The 13,163-nt window shown below is 47.3% G+C and overlaps 1 protein-coding gene and 1 pseudogene across 2 annotated transcripts in view; one reads left to right on the plus strand and one right to left on the minus strand.

Annotated features, from left to right (window-relative positions):
• The window catches only part of SFXN1 (sideroflexin 1), a 39,893-nt gene extending 29,661 nt beyond the window's left edge, over positions 1-10,232 (minus strand). The window contains exon 1 of one of the 2 annotated variants that reach the window (XM_044916823.1): positions 10,167-10,232. The gene's annotated coding sequence lies outside the window, so the exon portion shown is untranslated. Of the gene's footprint in view, positions 1-3,125; positions 3,145-10,166 lie in introns of those variants that run through there. The other variant, XM_021698506.2, reaches the window with a different exon arrangement.
• LOC110588208 lies at positions 3,199-3,656 on the plus strand (annotated as a pseudogene).
• Positions 10,233-13,163: the final 2,931 nt, after the last annotated feature.

Below are 13,163 nucleotides of genomic sequence, written 5' to 3' on the forward strand. Positions count from 1 at the left end.
GATTCCGTAGGCCTAGCAAGAGGCGGGGCGTGGGACTGTGCCGGTGCTCTGGCCCGGCCCTTCTGCAGTCTGGGCACCAGGCTGTGGCTGTACGTGCAGCTGGAGCAGCTTCCTTCCTGGCATTTCTCTGCGCTGCCTATGCCGCCCCTCAGGCCTGAGCAATCACCGTGTTCCCCTGTGGATATCTGATACGGACTGTTCTCATAAAACGGAGTACCACCGGGCGCCTGGGTGGCTCAGTTGGTTAAGCGACTGCCTTTGGCTCAGGTCATGATCCTGGAGTCCCTGGATCGAGTCCCATATCGGGCTCCCTGCTCAGCAGGGAGTCTGCTTCTCCCTCTGACCCTCCCCCATCTCATGTGCTCTCTCTTATTCTCTCTCTCTCAAATAAATAAAATCTTTAAAAAAAAAAAAAAACGGAGTACCAAGTAATCTTTCTTGCCTTCCAGTACAACCCTCACCATCACTGCTTGTCCTTTACACCTAACATACATCATCCCCCAAATTAACACGTTGCATTCACAGAATCCTAGTTCTTTAACAAACCATCTCCAATTTGTGAAATAGAAAGCAACATTTAGGTCAAGTTGCCACAAACAGGATCTGGGTTTAAAACCTGGTTACTTTATAAAATCAAAACATCCTAATTGCTAAGAGCTGGATGGGGTCTTTAAAAAGACCTACCATTTTTAACTGCAACATACAGATGAGGAAACAGAGGCCCGGCGGGGGGGGGCGGGGGGGCAGGGGGGCAGAGAACCGCCCAGGTGGTGTGACTGGTGCCGGGGGCAGAAGAAAAGCAGCAGCACCACAGCAGGGCTGCCCTCCTGGGCACTGGTCTGCCAGTTCCCTCTTTCTCCTCTACCACTTTCTGTTAGCTATGCTCCCCTCAAAGTATACCAACTAATGCCCGCACAGAACTGGTCTCTTTGAGGCCCTCTTTTTCCCTCTAATGCAAACGTTTCTACTGACACTGTGAAGTCCTGCACTACAAGGAGCCTGTGGCGACTCTGAGCACGTGAGCAAGAGGGCTGTGGAGGCCTCACAAGGTCTTTCTTTAACAGGCAAAGAGAAAGGAGAGAAATGGGGGAGAGGAACCTCAACATGTTTGGAGTTTGTATTACAGGCAAGGAACTGGGCCAGATGCTTGCCTAAGAGTGCAAGCCCCTACTATGTGCCCGTAGCAGAACATTCTATCTCAGTTCTCACGATGGTGGGCTCTATGAATACTATACCATTTTTATGGAAGACGAAAGTAAGAATCTGAGATGTTGCTCCCAACTAACCCTTATCTACCCAGCAAGAGAAGGAGGAGGCTGATCTTCAGACTCCAGGCCAAGCCCACTCAAACCTCAACACTGAAAGCATACATCGATGGGCCCTGTATGGACCTCTGGTAGGCTGAATAATGCCTCTTCCCCAAGATGGGCACATCCTATCCCCACACACTGGGAATATGTCACCTTCTGTGGCAAAGGGACTTTGTTGGTGTGATTAAGTTAAGGATCTTGAGACTGGGAAACTACCCTGGCTTATTCAGGTGGGCCTGATGTAATTACAAGAGCCCCTACAAGAGAAAGAGGAGGGCAGGAGAGGCAAGAGTCCGAGGAACAGATGTGGGACAAGCAGAGACTGCGGTGATGTGGGGCAGTGAGCCAAGGAGTGTGGGCAGCCTCTGGAAGCTGGAAAAGGCAAAGAGCCTCCAAAAGTAACACAGACTCATTTTAGACTTCTGACCTCCAGAACTATAGGTTAATGTACTATTTTACAACTACTAACTTTGTGGTTATTTGTTATAGCAGCAATAGGAAACTAATACAGCACTATTTTCCCTACTTAGAAAGGATTTCAAATAACACTATATACTGGTATACGAAATACCAACTAGCCTTGATAATCTGTCTCTGCCTCTACGAATTTCAAAAACATAAAGCCTACTCAGAAACGTCATATTAACATTCTTACAAAGACAGCTGATCTCAAGCCAGGTAAAATTTTAATTATTAACTGTGACTCCCATGTTTCAATTAGACAAGCCTTTTCATGCATGAACCTTCAAGCACACTTCACTTTCTCAACTCTAAATAAATCAACCAGTTTCTATAATCAGGAGTCCTACTTTCATTTTTTCTTTTTCTTTTTAAAAATTTGTGTCCTATTCCACATTAAACAGTGGGACCATGAGTGGTCCCACCAAGGCCCTGGGGTACTTGTCTCCCTCCTGTCCATCCCCAGGCCTGGGTGCTCTGATTGCGGACCAAGCAGCAGCTCTTTGTGCATTGAGTCAGGGTGCTGGAGGAGGGGGCACTGAGGTGCTGCTGGGGACCCCTCTCATCAGCATCTCAGGCATGCTGCATTTTGTACCTGGAGCTGGCTGAGGGAGGAGGCTGAAGCTCAGATGGGCCTCTGACCCTGCAGCCACCTACAGGGCGAATGTGCCCACATGGCCTTTGCCACCACGTGGGGGATCCCTGGGGCATGCCCCCTTTCCACCTGCTGGCTGGGCCACGGCAGGGCCTGACTGCTTGGTCAAATCACTGTGTCCTGGGCGCCCACTGGCTAGTGGGCAGCATTGGTTCCTGCATACTTGGGGGCAGCTATTTGGGTCAGAGGGTTGGGGGTGCCAGAGCCACTTCAGGCACCTTTGTGAGGAGGAAGGCAAGTCCCAGGGGTGGGAGAGGAAGGAACTCGTTTGGTTTCATCACAGTCTGGTTCAGCCATAAAGTGTGCAGCTGTCTGGAGGTTTGCGGTTCCTGGGCTCGCTCCCTCACCCTGCCCAGGGTGAACCTGGTCAAAGATCAGATACCTTTATAGAGAGTTGTTCTCAAACACAGCTGAGCACATAGTTCTGGCAGTTTTATAACAGGTACTCATCAACTAGGAATTTCTGCAGAGAACACTGGATGAAGTCATTATGTTGTACAACTTTATGATGATACTGGGGACAGCAGGAATTATCAAGAAGCCAAAATGGTTCAAAAGAAAGTTTCAGAGAGGGGTGCCTGCGTGGCTCAGTCAGTTAAGCACCCAACTCTTGATTTCGGCTCAGGTCATGATCTCAGGGAGGTGAGATCGAGCCCCATGTTGGGCTCTGTGCTGGGCGTGGAGTCCGCTTAAGATTCTCTCTTTCCCCCCCCCCCTCCCCCCCCCCTTTCTCTTGTTCTCTTCCCCCCTCTCTCTCAAAAAAAAAAAAAAAAAAGTTTCAGAGAACAACATATATATCTTTGGATCGCAGAGGTAGCATGGATAAGGAAAAATGCCATACCTTAAAGGGACAGACTACACAGGAGACCAAAGACTGTGTTCAAGAATGTGTGAGTTGCCCGGCTTTATCACACCGGAAGCGAGTGAAAGATGCCATGTCGAGAATCACAAGACTTCAGTGGGAGGCTATTCCCTTTGCACGTCTACCTGAGGCTTTGACAGTTGTGCGCAACTGCTGAAACATCTTCCGAAATTCGGAGAGGCCATGAAGAGAGACAGGAGGGGTGGAGCATCACAGCCACAGGGGGACTAAGTGAAGAGCTCCCCAGCAGGAACTTACGAGCCAGTTACCAGCTGGTTTGATAACTGCAGATGGTCAACAGCAAAATGTTAAGGTTTATACCACATCATCTTGGCACATTTCTGATGTTCAAGAGATTCAGCTTTCATGATCTGAACTGATGGAACAGGGGGTGCTAAAGAGGGACAGAGGCTGTTAAGAGTCCAGAACAGAGACATGACAGGGAAATGGCTGGTAAAGTGACCTGCTTGTATACTTAAATAGCTGTAAGGAGCTTCCTGAAGTTTCACCAGTTGAGGTGTTAATTCTGACTTAAGAATCTTTTCCATGAGTAATTTTATAGAAAAATTTGTATTTTAACGGTATTAAAATTTTTTTTTTTTTATTTATTTGCGAGAGAGAGAATGAGAGACAGAGAGCATGAGAGGGAGGAGGGTCAGAGGGAGAAGCAGACTCCCTGCTGAGCAGGGAGCCTGATGTGGGACTCGATCCCGGGACTCCAGGATCATGACCTGAGCTGAAGGCAGTCGCTTAACCAACTGAGCCACCCAGGCGCCCTAAAATATTTTTTGTAGGAGAAAAAAAAGAGTGAGATTTTTAAAAGTTTTCTGTGGTTGACTGACATCACTTTGCTATCAGAAGATAGTCAAGGCTTTATCACTTAAAGACAAAGTCACTTAGAATGAACTCAGGATGTGGCTATCTGGGATCATTAATTATTAGAGAATTAGACTGCATTTAAATGAGTCATTTCTAGGGGCGCCTGGGTGGCTCAGTTGTTAAGCATCTGCCTTTGGCTCCGGTCATGATCCCGGGGTCCTGGGATCGAGCCCCGCATCGGGCTCCTTGCTCAGCAGGGAGCCTGCTTCTCCTGCTCCCTCTGCCTGCCGCTCCCCCTGCTTGTGCGCTCTCTCTCTGACAAATGAATAAATAAAATCTTAAAAAAAAAGAGTGATTTCTAAAGAGATTATTTTACATATTATATATGTTGATTCATTAACTGACCCCTGAAAGGGGACAGAAATAATCTCTTAGGAGGAAAACAACTTAAAATTCAATCTCTAGGCTAAGGTCTTATATATAGTCTCAGAGAGCCTCATCAAAATAAATTTCTCCAAGTCTTTTTATTCATTCATTCACAAATAAAATTACTTTATGCATTCAATATCCACTGAAGGCCTCTCTTGTCTAACACTGGCTTGATCCTGGGTTTGGAAAGACCCAAAACACAGTAAACAGTAAGTTGATAAACAATCATATTTTAATGAATACAACCTAAATTTCCCCCCAAAAACTTGTAGACATGCTTCACACATAGAGCTTACTGTGTTATGGACATCACTTAACTCTGATTAAGATAAAGTCTTCAACTGAGTTATCAGATCACTAATCTTGCTGAATGACTCTGGTATCCAAATCCACGCACTTTTCAAAATAACCATTATTTCAATGGAGTAAGCTGCTCTGAAATCCATAATAACCAAGTCGCAGAGTTTATAAGCTTTTTTTTTTTTTAAGATTTATTTTTAGAGGCACCTGGGTTGCTCAGTTGGTTGAGCAACTGCTTTCGGCTCGGGTCCTGGGATCAAGCCCTGCGTCAGGCTCCCTGCTCACTGGGGAGTCTACTTCTCCTTCTCCCTGCTGCTCCCCCTGCTCATTCTCTCTCTCAAATAAATAAAATCTTTTTAAAAAAAAGATTTATTTTTAGAGAGAGACACATAGCAGGCATGTGGGGGGAAGGGCAAAGGGAGAGAGACCCCTAAGCAGACTCCACGCTGAGTGCAGAGCTGAACTCGGGGCTTGATCTCACGTCCCCGAGATCAAGACCTGAGCTGAAACCATGAAGTGGCCGCTCAATCGACTGTACCACCCATGTACTTACTCCAAGTTTATAAACTTTTAAAGCCCAAATGAGTGCCATGACAAAGATCTTCTACTCATAACGCAGTAATACATTATAGGTTTACTGGCAATATTAATGAACTCCATCTTTCCCCAAGTCATTATTTAAACTACATCACAATCTTCATGAACAACTCTGGGAGGGCACTTCTGCCTTCCTTATAGGTTAGATGTCCCACAGTCAGTGCACAGCTATGCAAGGGTAAAGACCACCCCCTTGTTCCTAGGCCCAGGACCACCCCCCACCACATAAAAGCCTCATGGCTGGTGAAGTCTGCACTGATCAGGCAATAGTGATCAGTTTCCTTTCCAAATAAGTTCACTGAAAGAGTTGGTGAGCTGAGCTTGAATTCCTGGCTCCAAGCTGTACCTTCCCAACTGTTCTGTATCTGGGGATCCCTGGATGGAGGGAAGGAAGGAAGTGGTGTGTACTGCTCAGGCGACTGTGTTTGTGGAGAGAGCAGATCTGAGCTCACATCCCAGCTCCACCAATGACGCTGTGACCTTGTATACATTAGCCCACTGCTCCAAGTTCCTGGATCGTTATCAACAAAATTAGGATACTACTTCATAATAACCACTAATTTAATAACCTTATATTCTAAGAGCTTTTCTTGTATGATTATCTCATCTAACCCTCACAACAGTTCAGTTTCCAAGGGTGGGTAGCAAACTTGATCAAGTAAGTAGGGGTGGCAGAATGTGAACCTAAGTTGTCCAGCTCCAGAACCCAGCTTGCTGGAGAAGCAGTTGTGACCAGGAAAGTATTTTCCTGGAGATTCTGATTCAGTAGAGCTCTGGTGGGGCCTAGGAATTAGATTTTTAAGAAGTACACCAGGGGTATCCTATGATTAGGTAAGTTTGGGAGAATTATGCTGGAAAGAACATAAAAATAATAAATAAGTAATGACCCAATCCCCTGCCAGTTGTGGGATGATGCAGGGCCAGTACGGATATTTAGATGACTCCCTGGCCGTTAATGCTGGTTGCTCGGCCTGTTCTTTCTGGCAGGTTCCTGTTGAGGCTAGCTCCCTGCCCTGTGGCCTGGTCCTGTGAGCACCTACCCTGACAACCTTTGGAATCAGAACTGGACTGGACCAAACGCAGTGTGGACTGGACTCCTGATTCTGTCACTTCCTTTCTAGGCATGTCACCAGGTGAGTCACTTCACATCTCTGAGCCTCAATATTTTTATCTCTAAGATAGAGGAAAGAGTTGGCTCACAGAGTTGGTAAGATTAGTAAGCTGAGGTGTACAAGACAGCTTTTAAACCTTTATTAATTGTAAAATGCTAAACAAAGGTAGGGCACATGTCTAACGAGCCAGTTCCCCATGAGTGGGAGCTCCTGTCCTCACTGGCTGAAGTCCTGCCCATAAATGCAGTTGCTGGTGGTGGTGGTGGTGATGGGGTTGGGGAAGAAATGGACTGGAGCTTGGCTGCCTGAAGAAGATGATCAGAAATGTCTAACAAAAATCACTTTTCTTTCCAACTTTTAGCTACATGCCAAGAAAATGCTTAAATTGGCAAAAAATTTTTCTTCCAAAATTTTGCAGGTAACAAGTTAGCAGAGAATGTGCTTTTCATCACGGACTTATTAACAAAGACCTTTAACCCTGAATAAAAATTAACAATGGAAATTAAATTATTAAACTGGAAATTTGCTAGTAATTAAAACAACTTTGAAAGAGGTTTGAAAGAGGTAAGAAAGCCAGGTCGCCCTGTTTGTTTACTTAGGGCCAAGCAGGTGCGAAACACCCCGCCAACGTCACTGTCTGGGGGACATGACTGAGTGCCCATTATGTGCCAGACACTAGGCTTTCCAGGCATTATGAGATGCCAAATCCTCATTTCAGTCCTCCAAGAAAATGTCCCTTATTTGTAGAGCTGCTCAGAAAAATCAAGCATCACCCGAAAGATGGCAGAGCCCGGAAGCGCTGCTTCTGTCTGACTTTCCGCCACACTTCTGACCCTTGGGAGACCAGGGATGATGTGGCTGCCAAGGGCAATCACCCTAACTAGAGGAGCCTAAATAGCACATTTACTAATTTGTTTAGCTTTGGGCTGCTTGTCCACACACCCCATTCCTTTCTCATGGGCATGGCCACACAGGAGATCAAATTACAGACCAGAAAGCTGAATCCTGGGCAAAGACCTAGACTCCTTCAAAGTGAATTTCCACTCATCAATGGCTTTCTGTTGCATACTCTTCTCTATTCTAGGGGTCTTTTCTAGAATCAAGAAGACATGGAGAATTATTGCCTTCTGCCTGTCTCCCTGCCGGCATCCTCCTCACCCCCTATCTCCCACCCCACAAGGCAGACCTCACTCTTGGATTTAACTTGAGAACATCCCAGTGACAATGCAAACATCGGCCGTATTTCAGTCCTTAAGATCAACTTTGGGCTTGGGTTTCTTAATCACTTTCTTAGGATGGTGAAGTTCTCATCCATTATTTTTTAATTGGTTTTTACTTGAGATGGTGGCATCAGCCCATAAAAATGTTAAAATACTACCAAACTGTAGTATTTTGGATGAATTCAGTTGAGTATTTATTTTACTACCCACTTTAAAGAGTCAAATCAGGTTATGTATAATGTCTCTGAAAACATTTGACAAAGTAATAGTTAACTAAAAACTTAGTAACTTTGAACTTTGTATAATTATGTGTAGGTTTGATATGTGTTCTAACTTAATAATTTTTCACATTCTAGATAAGTCAGCCCTTTTTTTATGACTTATTGCTACTGATTTCTCACCTTTAACCTCACACAAAAGGTCAGTTCCACCCATGATTATATTCCAACTAAATATATCTGACCACTGCTTGCACAGTAGGATGGATGTAGATACCATATTTTATTCTAAGGTACTGGAGAGCAAAAAGTTTGGATGATGGACAGGCTTTTAAGATCACTGCTGCTCTGGATGTCCTCTAAGTTTTCTCCCCAGGAAGTAAAGGGGGGGGGGAAATGCTTCCTCTCAGTTGGCACCTCTCTATACCCACCCACATGAGATTTCATAAACATTCTACAGAGTATTAAGAGCATTCTAAATATCTGACTGACCCTGAAGTATAGCCAGCCTTTCCTATACAGGTTCCTCTCTGACAGCTACAACCACAGATACTGTCCCTTTCCAGAAGGCCCATGGGCTTAAAAACCTGCACACTCAGTCTAACACTTGAATGCATACTTGGAGCAATTATACGCAGGGCTAGGTGAGATAGGAACAGATAGATCTTTCCTTCCAAACTGTCATTTTTGCAAGCTAGACACCTGCAGTCCTAAAGGGAGAAAGGACCTGCTTGAGGTCCCAGAACTTCTTGGTAGAGCTTCCACTCATCCTCCCAAAGAGTTCTGCTCTCATCTTATATAACTTGCATGTCAAGTCTGAGTCCAGCACCATAAGAGCTGCAAAGGCTCCTTATTTACCTGCATACCCACTTCCCACCTATTACAATGCCTGGAAACTGGGGATGGACAATGGAAGAGAAAATCAAGAGGCGCCCAAGTCAAAAACTAGAGGACAAGGTAGAAGAAGTAATTATGAGTTTGAGAAAGTACAAACAAAATGCAGTGGGGGTTCAGAAGGCAGGTGTTCATGAAGTGGTTGAATGCCTGAGCTCTGAAGTCACTCAGAAGTAGGCTTTTTCATTCAGGCACTCAACAAATATTCACTGAGGGTCTACCTGGTACAGGCAATTGATGGATAGGTGAGCAAGACAAAAATAGGCCCTGGTCGCAAGATGAGGAAAAAACGAGCAAGGAAACACAGTTAATTTCAACTGATGACAAATGGTATGAAAGAAAAATCACAGGGGTGTCTAACAAAGAATGCGTGCATGAGGGGGCAATTTTAGACAACACAGTCAAGGAAAAGCGTCTTTGAGCAAGTAACATTTAAGCTGACACTTGGCCTTGCTCTACAGACGGCCAACTGTGTGACCTTGCGCGTGTCACTCAACCTCTCTGAGTACCAGCTTTCGCATCGGGATTATGGAAGCATAACCAAGAACCTCACAGGGCTGGAAGAATGTAAAAGTCAATGAACCTAAGTCACCTGCATGCACTTAGTGGATGCCTTGGTTGTCATTCTGGGAAGGTTAGAGACCTGTGACATGTGGGAAAGATCAAGAGAGGATGGAGATGCAAGGTCGGTCCAGGACCACTCTCTCACCTATCTCTTTCCGCCAAGATTGCGGGTTCCAGGGCAGGGGCCAGGTGGTCTCCTCTCTGACCCCGGAGCCCCGCTCTGCGCCAGGAGGAGAAGCCAAGAGCTAGGAATGTGGGGGCACGGGGGTCGGTAACACCCGGTCGCCAGGCAATCACTCGCGCCCGTAGCGCGGTGGCCTGTCCCCGCGGCAGCCATTTTGGGTGTCCTCACCGCGGGGAGTTTCGTCACGCGGCCGCCGGGCACAGCGTGGCAGGGCGCGTGCGGGCGTGGATGGTGAGCCCCTTCCCATCCGGGGCGAGAAGCACTCCACCACCCGGGCTCAGGGGGACCTCAGGGGCAGGTCAGCCTGCTGCAGGCGGGGAAGCTGCCAGGCAGCGGGAGGGTAGGGGTCCCCAAATTGCGCGGACCCCCCCACCCCCACCCCGGCCCCGGCATCCCCGGCAGGGCGCGGGGGCTCCTGACATCCCGCCCGGGGGGGGGGGGAATCTCCGCGCCGCCGCCCCGCGAGCACGCGTCCCCGCCCCGGCCCTCGCCTCTCCGCGCTCTCGCCACCCAGCCCGGCCCGGCCCGCCGCCCGCGACTCACCGCTCCCCGCCGCCCGCGCCGCTCGCAGGACCCGCTCAGCGCCGCCTGCGCCGCCACCGGAAGCGCTTCTCCCGCCAGAGCGGCCCCGCGCGCCGCCGCCGCCCGGTGCGCGCCCTCGGAGCGCGTCCCTGTGCGGAGCGAGGCGGCCGCGTGGAGCCCCGGACCCGCCCCGGAGTCGCGGAGCTCTCCGCCCAGCCTCGCGCCGCGCCCCGCGCGCTCCCCCGTGCCCGCGCTTTCGCGGCTGGCTCCTCCCCGCTCTCCGTCACCATGGTGAACTCCCAACTTCTTCCTCGCCGCATGCGAGGCCCTCTCCGCTCAGGCCAATGCCATTGCTCTCCATTTGGGTTTCCCCGAGGGGACCACCCCTTCCTCGATCATTTCTTTATTGCCAGGGTCTTACAAAGAGTCCGCAGCCACCCATTCACTCACTCATTTGTTCATTTAAAGCCGTGTTCCCCGGGGCACCTGGGTGGCTCAGATGGTTGATCGTCTACCTTCGGCTCGGGTCATGATCCCAGGGTCCTGGGATCAAGCCCCACATCGGGCTCCTGGCTCAGTGGGGAGCCTGCTTCTCCTTCTCCCTCTGCCTCTCCCGCTGCTCATGCTCTCTCTCTCTGTCTCAAATGAATAAAAAATCTTTAATAAAAATAAATAAATAAAGCCATGTTTCCCAAAGTGTGGAGTTTGGCACCGGTGGTGCCACAAGGCAATTTTAGGCGGCACAAAGGCCACGAACTGACTTATGTCTTTTAAAGAATGGCTGTGGCTACTGTGTGGAAAACAGGCCATAGGGGAGGTGATGGCGGAGGCAGAAAGACGCCAGGAGGGAGGCTACCGGGTTGGCTTGGATCCGGTTGATAACAGATGAGGTGGTGAGAATTATTGGGTTCTTGGGTATATCCTGGGGGCAGATGAAATCTAATATATGGTGAATTACATCGTGTTCATGGAAAAGACCTCAAATAACCTATAAATACAATGCAATTCCAAACAAAATTCTGACAAATCTAGTGTAGGACTGTGTATGTACAACTTGATGACTATAAAGTGTATATGGAAAAATAAAGAACCAGAAATAGCCAAAACAATTTTGAAGAAAAAGAGTAAGGTGGAGTGACTCATCCTATAAATACAGGGTGGTAGTGTGTTCGTGCAGAGATCAACAAATAGCTTAGTGCAGCCACATAGGGATACCTGACATGGACCCTGCTCATATAGAGATGTGCTCTGAGCTGGCAACCCAAGAGAGGGGGCAAAGATAAAGATTCACTAAATAATACTGGGACAATTGACTCTCTACCTTATATCGCATACGACTCAGCTCCAGATGGATTAAAGACCCGGGTATGAGAAACAAACTCCCAAGTTTTTAGCAGACAATGTAGGAGGGTATGTTTATGACCATGGGATAAGGAGACATTCTCAAATAAATACAAAAAGTACAAAATGTAAAGGAAAGATTGAAAAGTTAAGCCTCAGGAAAACTCAAAAATTGAGTTTAGTTTAATAGCTCACCAACGAAAGCATAAGAGAAGTGAGAAGTTCACGGACTGGGAGGGAATATTTTCAATGCATGGATGTGGTAAAGAATACCTATGCAGAAAATATTACAAAAAACCCTTTACAAACTAGTAAGAAGAAATAACCCAATGGAAAGACATACAAAAATCAGGAAAAACAAATGGCCCCCATACATAAGTATAGATATTCAAACTGGCCAGTGATTTGGGCACTCAGCATGGGTTTCACAAATAGTTTTTTGTTGCATTCCTTATCCTCAGAATTCCTCTGAATGTTGAACCAGTTTCTGTTTGGCTCAAAAAGATTAAAAAAAAAAAAAATCCCTCCCTCACAGAACTTATTGGCAAGGATATAGACATGTAAACAAATAATTACAAGAAATGATTACAATTCAATATAAAAATTGCAAAAGTATAATGTGGGCTGTTTGACTAAGGGCTATGAGGACGTGGAGGAGGGACTGCCTAGCTTGCCTGCAGAATGGGGTTGCAAGAGACAGAGAGCAGAGGCAGAGTGTATCAGTTATCTGTTGCTGCAGTAATGTTACAGCAGAACCATAAAACCTCAAGAGTATATACAACAAGGAACATTGATTTTTGTTCCCCAGTCTATGCTGACTGGCAGTTGTGCTGATGGAAGCTGGGCTCAGCAAGGCTTACCCATGTGTCTGGTCAGCTGTGGGCTGTCGGTGGCTTTGTGGATCTTAGCAGGGCTCTCTCACTCTCTGGGGCCTCAGCTGGGACAAGTGGACCGACGAGGGAGTGGAGGAGGGAGAGAGGGAGGGAGAGAGAGATAAAGGAAGGAAACTCAAGGCCTCTTAAGGCCAACGCTTGGGACTGACATGCCTTCACTTTCACTCATCCTACGGGTCAAACCAAATTACAAGCCCGGCCCAGATTCAGGGGAAAATAGATTTTATCTCTTGATGGGAGGAGCTGTAAAATGACATTGCAGATAGGTGGAGATATACAGGCAGGTGGAGAATTGGGGACATCCTTTATCAAAAATTCCATCATTTGTGTTTCTTTGCCTTCTCAGCATCCTGATTTATTTTGGGGGAGCTCCCCTGTCTCACTTCATTTGATCCTGGTCAGATTGTCAATCATTTATCTTCTCACACCCGCCACAGTCCTGGGTACAAGACCCAAGCTGGACCAAACAGAATCCTGTCCTGAGTTTATATGTGGACTCATCTCGTGCCCCTCCCCTGACCCTATTGGGGTTATGGAGTTGGGAGAATGTGGATCAGGGGCTGTCTGTCGGGGTGGCTTTCTGCCACTCTGAAGAAGAGAAACTAAGTTGAAAGATGCAAAAGAGACAGAGTTCAGATGACATCATTTCAGAACCTGGCTCAACCAACCTGGGCTCCTGGGCTTCCAGTTATGGGAGCCAATAAAGCCACCCGCATACCCCTCCTTTTTTTTTTTAATCACAAAGCTCTTTCCAGTTAGATTTCTATTCCTGATTGACTTGGGG

Source organism: Neomonachus schauinslandi, chromosome 7 (assembly GCF_002201575.2).
Source record: "Neomonachus schauinslandi chromosome 7, ASM220157v2, whole genome shotgun sequence".
Taxonomy (NCBI): domain Eukaryota; kingdom Metazoa; phylum Chordata; class Mammalia; order Carnivora; family Phocidae; genus Neomonachus; species Neomonachus schauinslandi.